The following is a 15791-nucleotide window of genomic DNA, read 5'->3' as shown; positions in this document are numbered from 1 at the left end:
CAGCAGGTCAAATATACCGGAGACAGCACTTTCAGTGTTGAGAGGAGGGAAGGAGAGAAACGAGGAACAGAGCTCGACTGGGAACCAGCACTCAAGGTACTGTCCGGGTATCGGAAGAGGAACTGGGAGGCGATACCGAGAAGACCCTGTTCCAGGTGACCGGGAGGCCGAAATGCAGCATCCCGCCACGTTCCAGGAGAAGCGTGGCCATTCAGGTGCGTGGGACTACGTCCCTGAGTGACTGTAAATAAGAGAGAGAGAAAGGAGTGGAGTGAAAAGGGTAACACGGGGAAAAGGGGAGGAGGGAATAGACAATCACTGAGGAAACGGGAAGGCACGAGCACTAGGGTACTAGGAAGGGAAAAGGGGAAAAACAAACGAGGAGCAGAGGGAAACACGAAAACTTACCGAAAGGCACCGTAGACCACCATTACTTCTAAAGGGCCCGCCGAAGCACAAGCACAGAAACTGCTGAATACTAAGGGAAACCAGAAAGACAAGAGAGATTAGGAATCAGAATAGTACGAAAAACAGAAGACAAGTACGGGCTAACCTGAGATAAGGAGAGTAATGTACTATTGTCAAAAACAGAAAGACAGGAAATAACAACATTGTATAAGAAAAGAAATATCACTAAAGATCACTTACAGCTCCTGTTCTTTTCTCTCCACATGTGCTTCCCGGGGAAAAGTCCTGTGAACAAGAGAGAGAGAGAAAGACGAATAAAGAACAGACCTCAAGAACATCCCACCAATTAAAGGCCCGCTTCGCAAAGACTGAAACAAACCTACCTGAATTCCACTATATACCATAACGTCAATAAAAATCCTTTTCTTTTAAACCTATAATGCAGTCTGGAGTGGTTTCTCCACACCCGCACAATTACATGCAGTGAGTGGAAAGTGTGCAACTCAATGCAAGTGTTTCTCTTGTAAATGGGGGACCAGAGGATCCATAGCTATAATAAAAAGAGGACAGTGACTGAGGGCTGTCCTGTCAGGTCCCCCAGGTAATTGTAAACGGATTTGAAAGGCAGCCACTTTAAGCGGGCCACTGGGCTGGAATAGCATAATAAGTGATATGAACCCACGGGGCATTACTAACTTATACAATGTTTCCTGAGGGAAGGGCAGTTCTAAAGAGTTGAATGCTTTCTCATCATCAATTAATCAATCAGTTTTTGTAAAGCGCGGCTATTCACCGTTGAGGGTCTCAAGGCGTTTGGGGGGGGTGGCTCATCTGAAGAATTGGATCTGAATAGCCACGTCTTGAGGTTCTTCCTGAAGATGGTGAGCGATGAGCTATGTCTGAGGTGCATGGGCAAGGTTGTTGCTTCCATCAGGGCCACAGTTGCTTGCACTTCTGATGATATCCCAGTTATAATGTAAAGCTAGGGTGTAAGTTCAGGGCCGTTGATCTGTTGAGCCAAAGCCAGTTTGCATTGGTGAGATAATCTTGTCCAATAACAACGACAACCACATTGCAAGGATCTTCACCAGTATTTTATTGTCAAAATTTAGAAGCAATGGTGGGCGATAGGAGGTACTGAGGTGCAGGTCCTTACCATGGTTCAGTAACAAAGTAATCACTGCCTCTCGCAGTGATGATTGGAGGACCCTGGTCTCAAGAGCCTCTGCATACATCTCAAGGAGATGTGGTGCGAGAAGATGTTTATAAGCTTTGTAAAAGACAGATGTGAGCGAGTCTAAGCTGGGGGCCTTGGATACTTCCCCAGATATGCCCATTTCCCACCCGGCCATGTCGCAAAATTTGTCTAATAATGTTGCACAGCGGTGCAAGTGGGGCCCATGCTGCTATTGGGAAGCTAACCGATCAATATGCTGCAGCTTGGCTTTTGTGCATGCTAACTGATTACACATAATCTGCAGCACTTAGGCACGTTTGGGAAATACACACCCACGTATATATGCCTTGAAGGCATCCCACAGCGTAGCCTACTGGGCAACAAAACCAGCATTGAGCGCAAAGTACTTGACAATGGAGTCCTGAAGCTCAGTGCGAAACACCTCATCAAGTAGAGTATTGCTCAGGAAGCAACACCAGTGTTCCAGCACCCCCGCCCCCTAACACATTATTTATAGGATCATTTGTACCAGAGAATGATCTGATAATTATCTGATAATGTACGTGGGAGATTCTGTACATTTACCAGCCAAGAGGCAGCAGTTGTAGAGAGTATTCAATAATCTGTGTAAGTCCATACCTGTAGTGCGGAATAGAAGGTGTACCCAGGAGCATTAGCATGTTTCAAGCGCCACACATCTTGCAAACCATGCATGTCGCTGATATCACGAATGACTTGAAGAGACTGAGGTTTGCATTTTAGGGCCGTACCAGTGAAATCTAATGTTGGCCCAACAATCGTATTAAGGTCTCCCTCTGAGAAGGAGAAGGTCGGCGTCAACCCATCCCAATTGGGACGAGAGGTCTTGGGAAATGCCAGGGGTGTCTACATGCGAAATATATACATTGATTAGTAGGAGACAGAGACCCACCATAGTACCCTTGACATATATCCCATTTTCATCAATAAAACTGGCAGTATGGTAGAAGGGGATACTCTTGTGAATGAGGATGCAGACTCCTAGGGAGTATGTACTGTAGCCAGAAAAGTACCTGTGTGGACCCCAGGAAGATGCAAATGTAGGAGAATTTCGAGGCAGGGGATGTCTCCTGGAGTAAGGCTATTCTTATGCCATGTCGAGTAAGATATTACAACACCTGTTTGCCTTTGCATGTGTTATTTAGTCCTTTTAATTGTTCCAGGACAGGAAGGTGAGGTCAGCTAAGTGCACCTGTCCTATTAATTGTGCAGTCATCTAGAGATATGTAGACATGAACGCTCATGTGTGATAATGGCATGTGCCCTTGCTAGACAAGCTATGGTGACCAACATAAAAGACCATGCCAATATCTGACGCCCCCTTCCCCACCCACACTAGGCAGGAAACCACTCAGCGAACCCCATAACTAACAAACAAACAAACATGTACCAGAATTGTATCTGATGTGGTGTACACCTTTGGAGGTGGGCAAAGTTACAGCAAGTAAGGCCCAGTAGGCAGATGATACATGTTCAATAAAACATATCAGGCTCCATGAGGTGAACCATAGCAATACTAATCTGGGAAGCGGGTTTATGAGAGATTCTGCAGGGTAAGTTCAGAAGCAATCAAGGAACGACAGTTAAGGTATGTGCAGGGAGTGCGACATGAAGAGCAGTCAGTCAGATGGAACGAGGTCTACACTCATCAATGAATGCAGGTCAGGAGGAGATCATTCTGGTGTGTATCTTCAAGGCAGTGATTGTTCTTTGCTAGGTTGTTTGCAAAAGGCTGCAACATTGGCCAGGGTCTCAAAAAAGTGAGCCTTCCTGTTAACCTCAACTCAGAGGTGGGCCGGGTAGAGCATGCCATATTTCAATCCATGTTGGCGCAGCAAGTTCTGCACATCTGTAAATTTGTGTCCCCTCCTGCACTACCATTGTAAAATCCTGGAACAAGGAGATTGAAGAGCCTTGGAATTGTAGCGGACTGCGATCTCATGGCAGGTGAAGTGCTGTGTCTCGATCCTTTATAGTTAAGTAGTCGGGCAGTGGTAGAGTGTGGTAGGACGTGGTGGAGCTTCAGGAAGGTGGCACGGGCCAAGAGACTGACGGGCCCTTTCAACCACAGATGTGGAAGTGAAACTTTGGCGATCAGAGGTCAGCAAGCAAGTGTTTCACAAACTGGTCTGGGCGGCCCATATCTGTGGATTCCGCAATGCCCATAATGCAGATATTTTTTCACCAGGACTATGCATCTAGGTCTTCATTTTGAACAGCCACTGCTTTTCGAAGTCTTTCCAGCTTTTCCAGTAGTTTAGAAAGAGTCGTGGCAACGTCTCCCAGGCCTGATGGATGTTCTTGCAGACCATCTATCCATATGCCCTGTTGAATTAAACGTTTGCCCGTACAGTCAAGCCTGTTCGCTGGAGTGTCAAAGCAAGCATCAATGCAGCAGCCTTCACAAAGCTCTGCCATTGTGGCTGCTGTACCAGTCATCTATCTGCCATCTTCCGCATCCCAATGAGGGTCCAACCATCCTGTCACCTTAGGCTTCTCAGAGGGGAGCTTGCACTGTTCGGGATCACCCCTCCCCATGATTGGCAGTCTGTATGGTGCAGGCTTCTCTGAGGGTGGGAGGGGGACTGTATCTGTATCCAGAGGGGGTCACAGGGAGGTACACTATTGGGATCCCTCTCATCCCATCCAGGCTAGGTAATGCTAGCAGAAGCGTGTTTAACACAGAAAGCATCTGGTCCCGCCAAAGCAGGGTAACAGCCAGTCCTCTCAATGGTCAGAGATTTTATCAAGAAGCAGTGAGTGCAGGGGCCCGAGTGCTGTACGCGTCCGATAATGCTAGAGAGATGTGCAGGAGGCATGGCAGTGATGTCAGCTGCTCAGTTGATGTGATCATGGTGTGCTGAAAGGAGATTGCCAGTCTCACTGTATATCGTGCCACAGGCTCCTCGGGCCAATAGGCCTACAGCAAAGGCTCACTGTACCGGACATGCTGTCGCCATATCCCACTGTGCGGGTGCTCGCCTCATAAGCCTTACACCAGAGTGAGGATAAGGCGGGATAGTGGTTTCTCCCTGGGACAGCACCAAGCAGCTCATGTCTAGGCCTGCTCGCAAGGAATCTGTGGCACCTGTGTGCCCCTCTAGGTCTCGTGGCAAGATTTAGGCTGCCTCCAACGGTTTGCAGCCTAATTTGATGCAGCAATGAGGAGGTCTTTATTTAGATGGAGCAGGGGTGTATTACCCTGCGATGCTTAGTAGCCTTAGGTTTATCTGCAGCCCCTGTTGCCTCAGGCCCTCTGGGGTGAGTGGCAGGCCTATGCCCACTTGTCTGTGATCGCCGTTCTCCCATCCGCTTGTCTTTTGCAAACAGCTTCAAACCATCCCACTTTTACCAGGAATGCATAGCTCACAGTGCTGGTGAATGTAGATTTAAATTTTGGCCAGAAGTCAGCTAATGGAGGCTGTATGAGCTGGAGCTTCACTGCCAGGTGTGATAAAAGGCCTCTTTTTGACATGGTTATCCCCACTGTTTGCCTGGTATGTGATGTAGCCTAGAAGTTGTTAGTGCCCAGGGTCCCTGCTAACCAGGTTCCTTGGGCCAGATCTCTTTCCCAAAACTGTTGTGATGCATTGGCACAATTGGCAATACCTTTAGCTGCCACCATAAGTCCCTAGTAAATGGTACTTAGGTAGGAGGAGCTAAGGGTAGGCCCTTGAAGGCAGCATCACTGATTGTGCTACCCTCTACAGCAGTGTATTCATGTGCACTAGCACTGCCATTGCGGGCAGAGGGTCCTGATGCAACCCTACAATTCAAACTCGACATGGCGCACTGCCTGTGTGCCTTATCCACTACATACTGCAGGCAATATAGGTAAGTCACTCCTCTGGAAGGCCTCCCAGGCATAAGGCAGGGTGCACTATACTGTGTGTGAGGGCATAGGTACATGGGCAGTATGCCCCCACTTGTGCTTGCCAAACTTGGGGTATAGTGAGTGATCAGAGCAGCCATTTTAAATGCATGTGCTGGACACTGGTCAGTATGAGTTTCACAGCTTCATGATGACCACTCTGAACCCCGAGTTGTTTGGTATTACACAACTCAGAATGATAACCAGTGTTGGATTTATTATAAAATGTACACAGGGGTCACCTTATAGGTGCCCCCTGCAAAAGCTAACTACCCTAGCATGGTTGCTGGCTGTTCACATCCAGCCTGCCACCTCCAGACACAAGTCTGCATCACTGGAATGAGGGCCTCTGCCCTTTGTGATTCAGAACAAACCCCTTCTTGGGTGGAAGTGCCAACTTTACCTACCTCAGGAATGTGCACCTTCCTGCCGGCGAGCTTCAAAGGGCCTACTGCCTTTGAAACTCAACATCAAGGCTTCCTGTTAGCAGCAGATGGCCGCCCCCATTGTAAACTCCCACGTTTGGCAGAAGCAACGGCAGGCAACTCAAACAAAGGACAGAACTGGTGACCCTACCTAGCTTGCACCACCCCTAAGGTATTGCATTCGAGGTGGACTCTCCATTTCATTTTTCTCCATCTTGGATGGAAGCAAAATAGCCAGTCAGGTGTAGGGAGGGGACCTCTGCCCACAGGAAGTGGTCACTTAGTGGGTGTATCCACCCTGACGTAGATGAGCCATTTGTCAGTACTAGGTTCCCCTAAAACGCCCACTAAATGCAGTATTTAGTGGGCCTCCTTAGACCAAAAAATCAGATTGGATGGACAAAAGAAGACCAGCACCAAGAAGATCCAAGGCACGAGAACTTGACCTGCTGCACCAAAGAAAAGGCACAGAACCCTGCTTGTTGCACCCGGGACCCTACGGTCACCACTGAGGAGCTACTGGACAACTGGATAAACTCTAAAGAACCCCCGAGGGCCTCTAGGCACATAGCCAGAGAACTCCCTCCAGATTGGAGGTACCACTCTAATTCCACAAGAAACTATCAAGCCAAAGAGGTCCATTTCACTGACCGGATGCTAACTCTGAAACCAGACGCCGCAACCGGAGCAAACTTCATTCCAGTGTGCCAAGTTTGGTGGCACTGCACCCTCCAGCAGCTGAACCACACCAATACCCTGGGTATTGGTCACATGACTTCGGGCATCCCAAAAAACAGCCCACCCAGGACTGTGAAAGGACCAGGAGGAAGCTCCAGTTGAGGGACTTCAGAAATAACCTGGACCTCCCACCACAGTGCCCCCGTTGTCTTGCAGTCGCCCTTGAACTGACTTATCTCCTACTTCTGAAGGCGTCCTTGCACACGCCTCTTAGATCACCGATTCGCTCTTTCCCTGGCCGCCCTGTGCCCAGCACCAAAAAAACAGCTGTGCTCTAATGGTCCCCCAACCCTTTCGACTCCGACAATCCAAAGGGATCCCCAAGATTCACCTTTAAACTTACTTGTGCAGTGCTTTTCCAAGTGGTCTCTTGCAGTGGCCTTGCACAAGCTCCAGAAACCTTTTCCCGCTGCTCCCGCCAGAACTGGGAGCCACCTGAACTTCTCCAGTTGGCACAGTGTGCCCACCAACTGTAGGAGGCTAGCTCTCAATGTAGTGTGCAAAGCTAGGCTCACTGTACAGGGTATCCAGGTAATCACATGTTAGATTTCAGAGGTAAAAACCAGGTCACCTAATGCTCTAATTGTTAAGTTATCTTGGTTGAGCAGGTAGGCCAATCTTGGAGAAGTGCAAAGCATTTGTTGTACTCACAGTATCAATCCTGCAACTCGCACATTCGAAGGAATAACTCGAGACCAATTTATAAAAATACTTCTGTTAGACCTGGCATCCTTGATGTGATCTCCCTGTGTTTTGCCTCTGTTTCCCATGTTTTGACTGTGTGCTGAACTCTGTTTTTGCTGTTTTGGTAAAGTGCAAGTGATCCCAATGTAAAGTGTATATGTAATTGGCTTTCCCATGATTGGCATATTTATTTTGCTAGTAAGTCCCTAGTAAAGTGCCCTAGATGTGCCCTGGGCCTGTAAATCAAATGCTATTAGTGGGCCTGCAGCACTGGTGGTGCCACCCACATGAGTAGCCCTATAAACATGGTTCAGACATGCCACTGCAGTGTCTGTGTGTGTGTGTGTGCAGTTTTAAACTGCCAATTGACCTGGCAAGCGTACCCACTAGCTATGCCCAAACCTTCCCTTTTCTTACATGTAAGTGTTTTGCTTTACTTTCGACTGAGCCAAGATATGCACACTGAAAGGAGTCGAAAAGATTCTCTGGAATGCACTTCCTAATCTGAAGAAGACATTTATTATAGCTTTTTGCAAGGTTTGTAAAGGAAGGTTTGATTAGTAAAAAGTGTACTTCCAAAATGTGCAACCACAATGTGAGACTATGTATAAAAAGTCTCCAATCTATAAGCAGCAAATATATACCTGCAAGGATACAAACAATTATATATTGATATATAGATATATATTAATATGCAATGCAAAGCAAATGATTAATAAAAATTAATCACCGTAGCAGGGCCCACCAAATGTTTCATTTTTTTCATGCCAGCAAGAAGAACGACTCCTGTTCAGCTGCGAGAAAGAGAATTTTCCACGCCCACGGGACAGGTCAGGCAGCCTGACTGAAGTCTTGGAATTCATCGCTACTGAACAGAGTCATCTTTTCTATATCTTTGAATAATTACGAGATAACGTTCTAGAAAGCCCTCCCTCTTAGAGCGAAATCATAAAAAAAAATGCTGGCTGCTGTGGGTCAGAGTTGGGAAAAAAACAAGCGTCGAAGGTTAGCCAAGTCCTCGAGGCTTGCTTTTCCCAAGGCTGCACCAGAGAAAACCACAAAATATGCGCTTCCTTATCATGATAGTGTTTGGTGGGAGAAAAACACAAGTTTAGTTTACCATGTGGAAAAACACAGCTCATCTGCAATGTCTCAACTACAATGTTTAACGCCACGATAAAGCCAATAGGCAGCTGAACTGAATACAAAATGTCTAATGCCAAGTTAAAGCCAATAGGCAGCTAAACCAGGTGCAAAGCGGTGTGACACGACATCAGTAGTCAATACTCAAAACATTACAGTAAGGCACCCCTAAGGTAGGCCCTAGGTAGCCCCATGGGCAGGGTGCAGTGTATGTGGAAGTTGGGACATGTACTGGTGTGTTTTACATGTTATAACAATGAAATACTGCCACATTTGGTTTTCACTTCCTATCTCTCTCATAGGTTTAACATAGGGAATGCTTTTACTTATCTTTTAAGTGCAGTTTCCCTTTGGGAGCAGATCGAAATGTGGAGCTTGGTGTCTCTGAAAACACAATTGTCAGTTTGAAAATGCTACTTTTAGAAAGTGGGCATTTTCTTGCGTAAACCATTCTTTGACTGCCTGCTTGTGCATTCCCTGTCTGGGTCAGACTGACAGTTGGGCTGTTTGTGAATCCCCTCTAGACAGTGACACAAAGGGAGCTGGGGTGTAGCCTGCATATCCTGATGGACCGTCTGAGCTAGAGTGGAGGGAGGAGTGGTCCTTACACCTGAATGGGCTGTGCCTGCCCTCACACAGTGCAGTCTCCAGTCCGGAGCCAGGCCTGGGCAAGGCAGGATCTTGTGAACAACAGAGTCTTTCCTTTGAAGTTTGCCTACTTCAAGGGCAGAAAGGGGATAAGTAGTGAACCCAAAACCCCAGATTTTAAAATTATTTCTGGAACCAAGAGGAACCTCTGCCAAGGAGAAGAGCTGAAGAGCTGGAAGAGGAGTACTGCCCCTTTGCCTGCGACTGTGCGGTGGGATGGCCTGCAGTTGCTTCTTATACCTGAGAGAGGACAAAGACTGGACGTTGTGGTATATTCTTCCTTGTGAACAGTCTTCAAGGGCTTGGACTGAGCTTGCCTCCTGTTTTGAAGTCTCAGGGCCATCAAAGACTTCCTCTGCCAACACCTGGACTCTCTGCTGAGACTCCTGCCAGGTGATGCCCCATCCAGTCCTTGGGCCCTTGAGTGGTGAAGTCGGCAGAACAAGGACTGGAATCCACGCACAGAGCACAGTGCGGGGACAATTTTGTGGCACCACCTGCAATGCAGCTGAAAAACGACGCACTACCCGCTTTGCGGCTAAAACCGGTGTGCCACCTGTATCGCGGCTGGAAGATCGACGCATCATGGCTGGAGAAATGACGCAACACCTGCTTGCAGCTGCTGATAACCTCGTAACCCCAAGCAGCGCGGTTTTCCAACACTGTGTGACCGGATTTCTTACGAATCGTCGCTGGGCATCAAAAATCAATGCAGGCCTGCCTGGATCCGAGGTGCCCTGTCCGGAAAATGATGCATCGCCGACCCGACTGGAGTAGAAATGACACACGGTCTCGCTTGCGAGTGAGAAATCGATGCATCACTGACTTTTTCATTGCACGCTCGCCCGTGCAACTTTATTTTTTACGCAAACCAGATACTTTGTGTAACAACGTTTCCATTGTTTTCTATGGAGTAAGATTCTTATTTAAAAGGAAATATCACATCTTGACTTGTCTATGTTGGATTTTTGTCGTTTTGGTCTTGTTTGATTTAGATAAATATTGCCTATTTTTCTATAGTGGTGTGGTGTCCATTTTGTAGTGTTTTCACTGTATTAATGTGTGTGTTGGTACAAATACTTTACACATTGCCTTTGAGATAAGCCTGACTGCTTGTGCCAAGCTACCAAGGGGGTGAGCAGGGGTTATCTTAAGTGTCTATCTCCATTGCCCTGACTAGAGTGAGGGTCTCTGCTTGGACAGAGTTATGGATTTTTGAAGTTTAATAGAAATAGTCTTTTTGTGCGTGATTACGCACATAGGAATCATTGGAAAGTCACCTTTAAAAATACATATAAAATCACACAGTTGCTTTACCGAGTTCTACTTTTGCAGGTTGGTGGAGGTCGTCAATGGGCACATTGTGCTAGCTGGAGAAGTTCGGGCAGCTCCCGGTTGCGGCAGGAGCAGCGGTGAAAAGTCCCAGGAGCTAGTCCAGGGCCACTGTGGGGGACCACGTGGAAAAGGTCTGGTCAGGTACGTTTAGAGGTGGTTCCTTGGGGTCCCCTTGGAGTGTCAAGGTCGCAAGGGGTGAGGGACTGTTATGGCACAGCAGGTTCTTCGTTACAGGAAGGCATGGTGCAGAGCTAATCAGTGAGCCAAGAGCTTTGTGCAAAGATGCCCTTTGGATCTGGTGGTAAGTCACTTCAAGGGTCATGTGCTGGACAACAGGGGCACTGTGGTGGGAGGTCCATGGTGTCCATGAAGTCCCCCGACAGGGGCTTCCTTTTCGTCCTTTTTCAGCCCCGGGTGGGCTGGTTTTCCTGGTGTCTGACATCAGCTGACCAGTACCCATGGTATTGGCACAGTTCAACCACTGAAGGGTGCAGTGCCATTAAACTTAGCACACTTGCAGGGTTTGTCCTGCGACTTCCAGTACGGGAGTTAGTAGCCGGTCAGTGAAGTGACCCTCACTGCGTTGCTGGTTTCTTCTTTGCTGCAGAGTGGTACCTCCACTTTTCAGGGAGTTCTTCGGTGATTGTCAAACCCTGGAGGTCCTCTGGGGTTCTTGAAGTCAGTCCAGTTGTCCAGCAGCAGTGATTGTCTGGTCCTGGGTGCAGCAGGCAGGGTTTGGCTTCTTTTCTTTGTGCAGCAGGTCCACAGTTCTCGTGCCTTGGATCTTCCTGGTGCCGGTCTTCTTTGTGTCCTTCGAATATGGTTACCTGGTCTAAGGGTGCCCACTTAATACTGAATTTAGTGGGCGTTTTAGGGGGAACCTGGTAGTGTCCAATGGGACACCTACCTTTGGGTGGCTACACCCACTACAGTGACCACTTCCTGTGGTAAGGGTTACTTCCCTATCCCTGATTGGCTATTTTTCTTCCATCTAAGATGGAGGAAAATGAAATGAAGTGTCCACCTCTCAGGCAATACCTTTGGGGTGGTGCATGCCAGGTGGGGCCACTCCTACCCTTTGTGTAGTTTCCAGCCTTTGCTTCAGCCAAAAGTGGGGGCTTGCAAACGGATTACCATCTGCTGCTAGCAGCAGGCCTGGGGTTCGAGTTTCAAAGGTGGTAATCCCCTTGAAGCTCGCAGTCAGGGCAGTGCACATTCCTGAAGGGAGGGGTGTTAGCACCTCACCCAGGAAGAGCATTTTTTTTACACACCAGAGAGACTGACCTCTCCCCCAAACTTTGTAGTCCTCACCCCAGGGATGTAGACTTGTGTCTGGAGGTGGCAGGCTGTATGTGGCCAGCCAGCAACCATGCCAGGGTAGTTAGCTTTAGCGGGGAGCACCTCTAAGGTGACCCCTGGGTACATTTAGGGATAAATCCAATACTTGAACCAGTTTGGATTTATCATTCTGAGTTATTTGATATCAGACAACTGAGGGTTCAGAGTGGCCATCATATAGCTGGAAAACACATGTTTGAGTAGTGTCCAGCACATGTATTAAATGGCTATTCTGTTCACTCACTATGTCCCAGGTTTGGCAGCTGTGCTCTCACATATGATATGGTGCACCCTGCCTTAGGGCTGGAAGGCCTGCCTGAGTTGTGTCTTACCCATAGTATGTGTAAGGTATTGTGGACAGGGCACACAGGCAGTGTGCCATGACAAGTTTGTGTTTTAGGTTTGCACCAGTACACCAAGCCTGCAATGGCAGTGCTGGGTGCTTCTGGATGCATGGCCCTAGAGGGTGGCACACTCAGTGCTGCTAACCTCAGCGGCCTACCCATAGGAGCCCATGCGTTGGGTACTAAGTACCTTTTATTAGGGACTTATAGTGGTAGCTAAAGGTGTATCCAATTGTGCCAATGTATCACAACAGTTTTACGGAAAGAGCTCTGGCCCGGGAAACCTGTTTAGCGGTTTCTAGGCTACATCATGCATCAGGCAAAAAGTAAGGGCTAACCATGTCAAAAAGAGGCTTTTCTCACACCGACGGCCTCGACCAACCTGCAAAAGAAGAACTTGGTCAACCTTCTGTCTGATTTTATATGCATTTTTAAAGGTTATCCTCCATTGATTCCTGTGGTGCATAATTATGCAGAAAAAAAGACTGTTTTTATTAAACTTCAAAAATTAATTTCTCAAAAAGAACTTAACCACTTTTGATGATCTTAAAATGTTCATAAAAATCTGAAGTATTTTTAGAAAGTGGTCTTAAGTTATTCTTTGAGTGTGTGGTTCCAAGTTGATACTGTGAGTACAACAAATGCTTTGCATTTCTCCAGGATTGGCCTAACTGCTCGACCAAGCTACCATAGAAATTAGAGCATTAGGTGGTTTCGTTTTTACTCCCCGTAAACCAATGTGTGGTTACCTGGACCCTCTTCACATTGTGCCTAGATTTGCACACTATATAGAGGGCCAACCTCATACACCAGGCAGCCATCTTGATCTCTGGTATGGCCGCGCTCAAGAGCACTACATTTTAATATAGTTGTCCTTTTGTATGCAGTGTAATGTTTGTCGATGTCTGTGTAATATGGGTGTATGTTTGTTTTCAATAATGTTGGCTATTTGGATTGCCTACCGGACCTTGTTGGGGATATAGTTCATGAATCAGGGATTTTTAAGCTAAGCGAGTCTAAGGGTTCCTCCTCCTTGAGCATCGGGGCACTAACTGACCCAGGTACCCCTACGGTCAAATCCTAGCAACATATAGGCCTGTAGATGATCTGCTGGATGTTTCGAAAGGAGGTAGGACCATGGAGTGTTCAGTAGTTCCTCTAAGGGGACAGTGAATGTCAATGATGGTTGGACAATACTGATACATTTGATTTTTATTCAACTGCACCAGAGTGTTCTTAATCCCATAGCTTCTACGCAAAATGCAGTATCTAAAATTTATGCCACTATGGATAATGACCGACATGCTTGAACCAATGCTATGTTCGTATACTGAAAATTCAATAAAAGGAGTTAAAAATAACATTGGCCATTATATCTAAAAATAGGATTTTATTTAGACAATATTTATAAGTAAATTGTAAACTGAAATCATTCCTATTAAATACCGCCAAATAGTCATGTAAATGTGATGCTACTTAACATCACTCTATCAATACATTATCAGAATACTGAACCAATAAAATATTTCCAGTACATGTTGATATTCTTATTTCCATATAGTCCCTCTTTTTCACCATCCCAGAAGCAAATTAGCGCGAGAGGAGGGAAATATTGGGCCCATGATTTAAGATATAATTGATTGTTCAATAACTTCTTTTAAAATGCCTGGCATTCAGAATTCATTGGGCCAGAAAATGCTGACATCACACCTGCCACATGTTTGTAAACAAACATACTTTCAAACTGCACTTGACATGCCCATGGTTACAGCCTGTTCCTCGCCCATGGGTTATGAAGATCCATGCATGAGGGTTTCTATCATAGTGTGAGGATAAAGATGGTGGGACATTAGGTGCTGACACCTAGCTTTGATGTTCTGAGCTCGTAGTGCGCATGTGAAGTACCATATGCATTGGTTTGATTGTGGGGTATGGGATTGTAGGCAATTTGATTGAACCACTTGCATTTCAAAAACCTGTATACCTATTGTTGAATTATTTATTTTTATTTTTTGCTGACACCTACTTAACAATTGCTCATTATCCTACTTATTTCTTTTAGAGGATGTAATGACACCTGTGCCTGAACAGATGCTTGTACTTTGTTTAAAAATACATCATTTGGCTTGCTATACAATTTGTGTTAATTTTTTTTTTCCAGTTGGAAGCAGACCATGGCTGGTAAACAATAAAGATGGACTGTTGCGCCATTCTAGGCTGGGGTTTGCATGTTATTAGACTGCGTGCAGAAATAGTATGACTTTGTGGCTAAGTAAGTCTGAGGGTCATAGCAGTTTTATATTAGCATTTAGATCTGCATAACAAATAAGGTAAAAATACTACTATGTTTGACAACTTCTTTCCTTCGTAGAGTTTCTGCATTTTGTGAACTCAGTAAGTAATATGTCTGGAAAACTTTTATCAGTGTATTCCAGTAGTTTTTAACTACTTGATTTTGGCAGCCAAAAAAGTAGTATTTTGCCTGGGACAATATTTCAGCTCTGCTAAAAAGTTCTGGTTTTGCCCCCCTTTCAAACTCTTTCAAGAAAATTGGAAATGCTTGAAGTCTGTAAGTGCTGCTCATATAAAGCAGTGGATGGGAGTACATGCAGCCTGGAAGGGTTTTTAGGCTGTCTAGCTGTATAACACACAGATCACTGAGTACTTAGAACATTGGCTTTCTTAGTGTACCGATATGTATGATTATCCAGAAAATCATAAACAGTAAAGCATTGTAATTAGTAATAGTCTGATTGCTAGTTCAGGTCGGAGTGCATTCAGGCATGATCCATCATGAACTAGCAAGAGATTCCAACTAAAACATGTTTCTAATGCTTATTTTTTAAAGCATATCTTAATGGACTGTGTTAATACATTTACCAAATACATTGGGGAGGCCATACAGTAGACTTAAAATAAGTATTATTGTTGCTCAATGGAATCATTATCCTTATAGTTGAATCTGTATGTTGAAAATTCTTCTGATTGATAGAAAGTAATGGTTAGAGGTTATATTGGTCTGCCTCGCCCCTGAATAGGCACTGTGGACCTCCAGTAGTCCACGAACCACAGATTAAGAACCGCTGCCCGATACAAATGACTCCTTGCCAAATTCAATATTCTGTCTACTTTAAGAACAGTCTACCTTCCTAGATTGTCTGTATTTAAAAAAAAGAAATGTTTTAGCAGAAATATGCTATTATGTAGAATCCAAGGACCAAAACGAGGAACTAAGTAAATCTCTGAATGTAGAGCACTAGCCCAGTGTCACAGACAGCAGTGACAGGCCTAGAACAAACCATAAGCACCATGTACTCAAAAGATTAACAAGGGGTGCGGTTGCACGCTAGTGTTGGGAGACTTTCCAAGTTCTTTCCAATGCATGAGGGGACATGAAAGCAAACACATCTTTTACTCATTGTAAATGGTTTCCTGTGTGATAAAGTGCAGCCCAATGCTTGGTGACCCTTGTCGAGTTTCATGCTGTTTTCTTCAGAAGGGCAGGTCTTGGTGAGTGGTTGGTCATGTGCTGCTGCAGGCATGGACTGTACTCGTGAGGTTATCTTCTGGTTTCCCCTTTGGTCAAGGGTGCTCCTGGCAAAATGTAATCTAAGTGACTGGTATTGTTCAGTGGAGTACCC

The 15791-nt window shown here is 46.0% G+C and overlaps 1 protein-coding gene across 1 annotated transcript in view; it reads left to right on the top strand.

Annotated features, from left to right (window-relative positions):
* LOC138295274 (zinc finger protein 850-like) overlaps window positions 1–15791 on the top strand; it is an 85735-nt gene that overhangs the window by 53601 nt on the left and 16343 nt on the right. The gene's annotated exons all lie outside the window — the stretch shown is intronic.

Source organism: Pleurodeles waltl, chromosome 5 (assembly GCF_031143425.1).
Source record: "Pleurodeles waltl isolate 20211129_DDA chromosome 5, aPleWal1.hap1.20221129, whole genome shotgun sequence".
Classification (NCBI taxonomy): domain Eukaryota; kingdom Metazoa; phylum Chordata; class Amphibia; order Caudata; family Salamandridae; genus Pleurodeles; species Pleurodeles waltl.
This window is presented reverse-complemented; position numbering and strand designations above follow the sequence as displayed.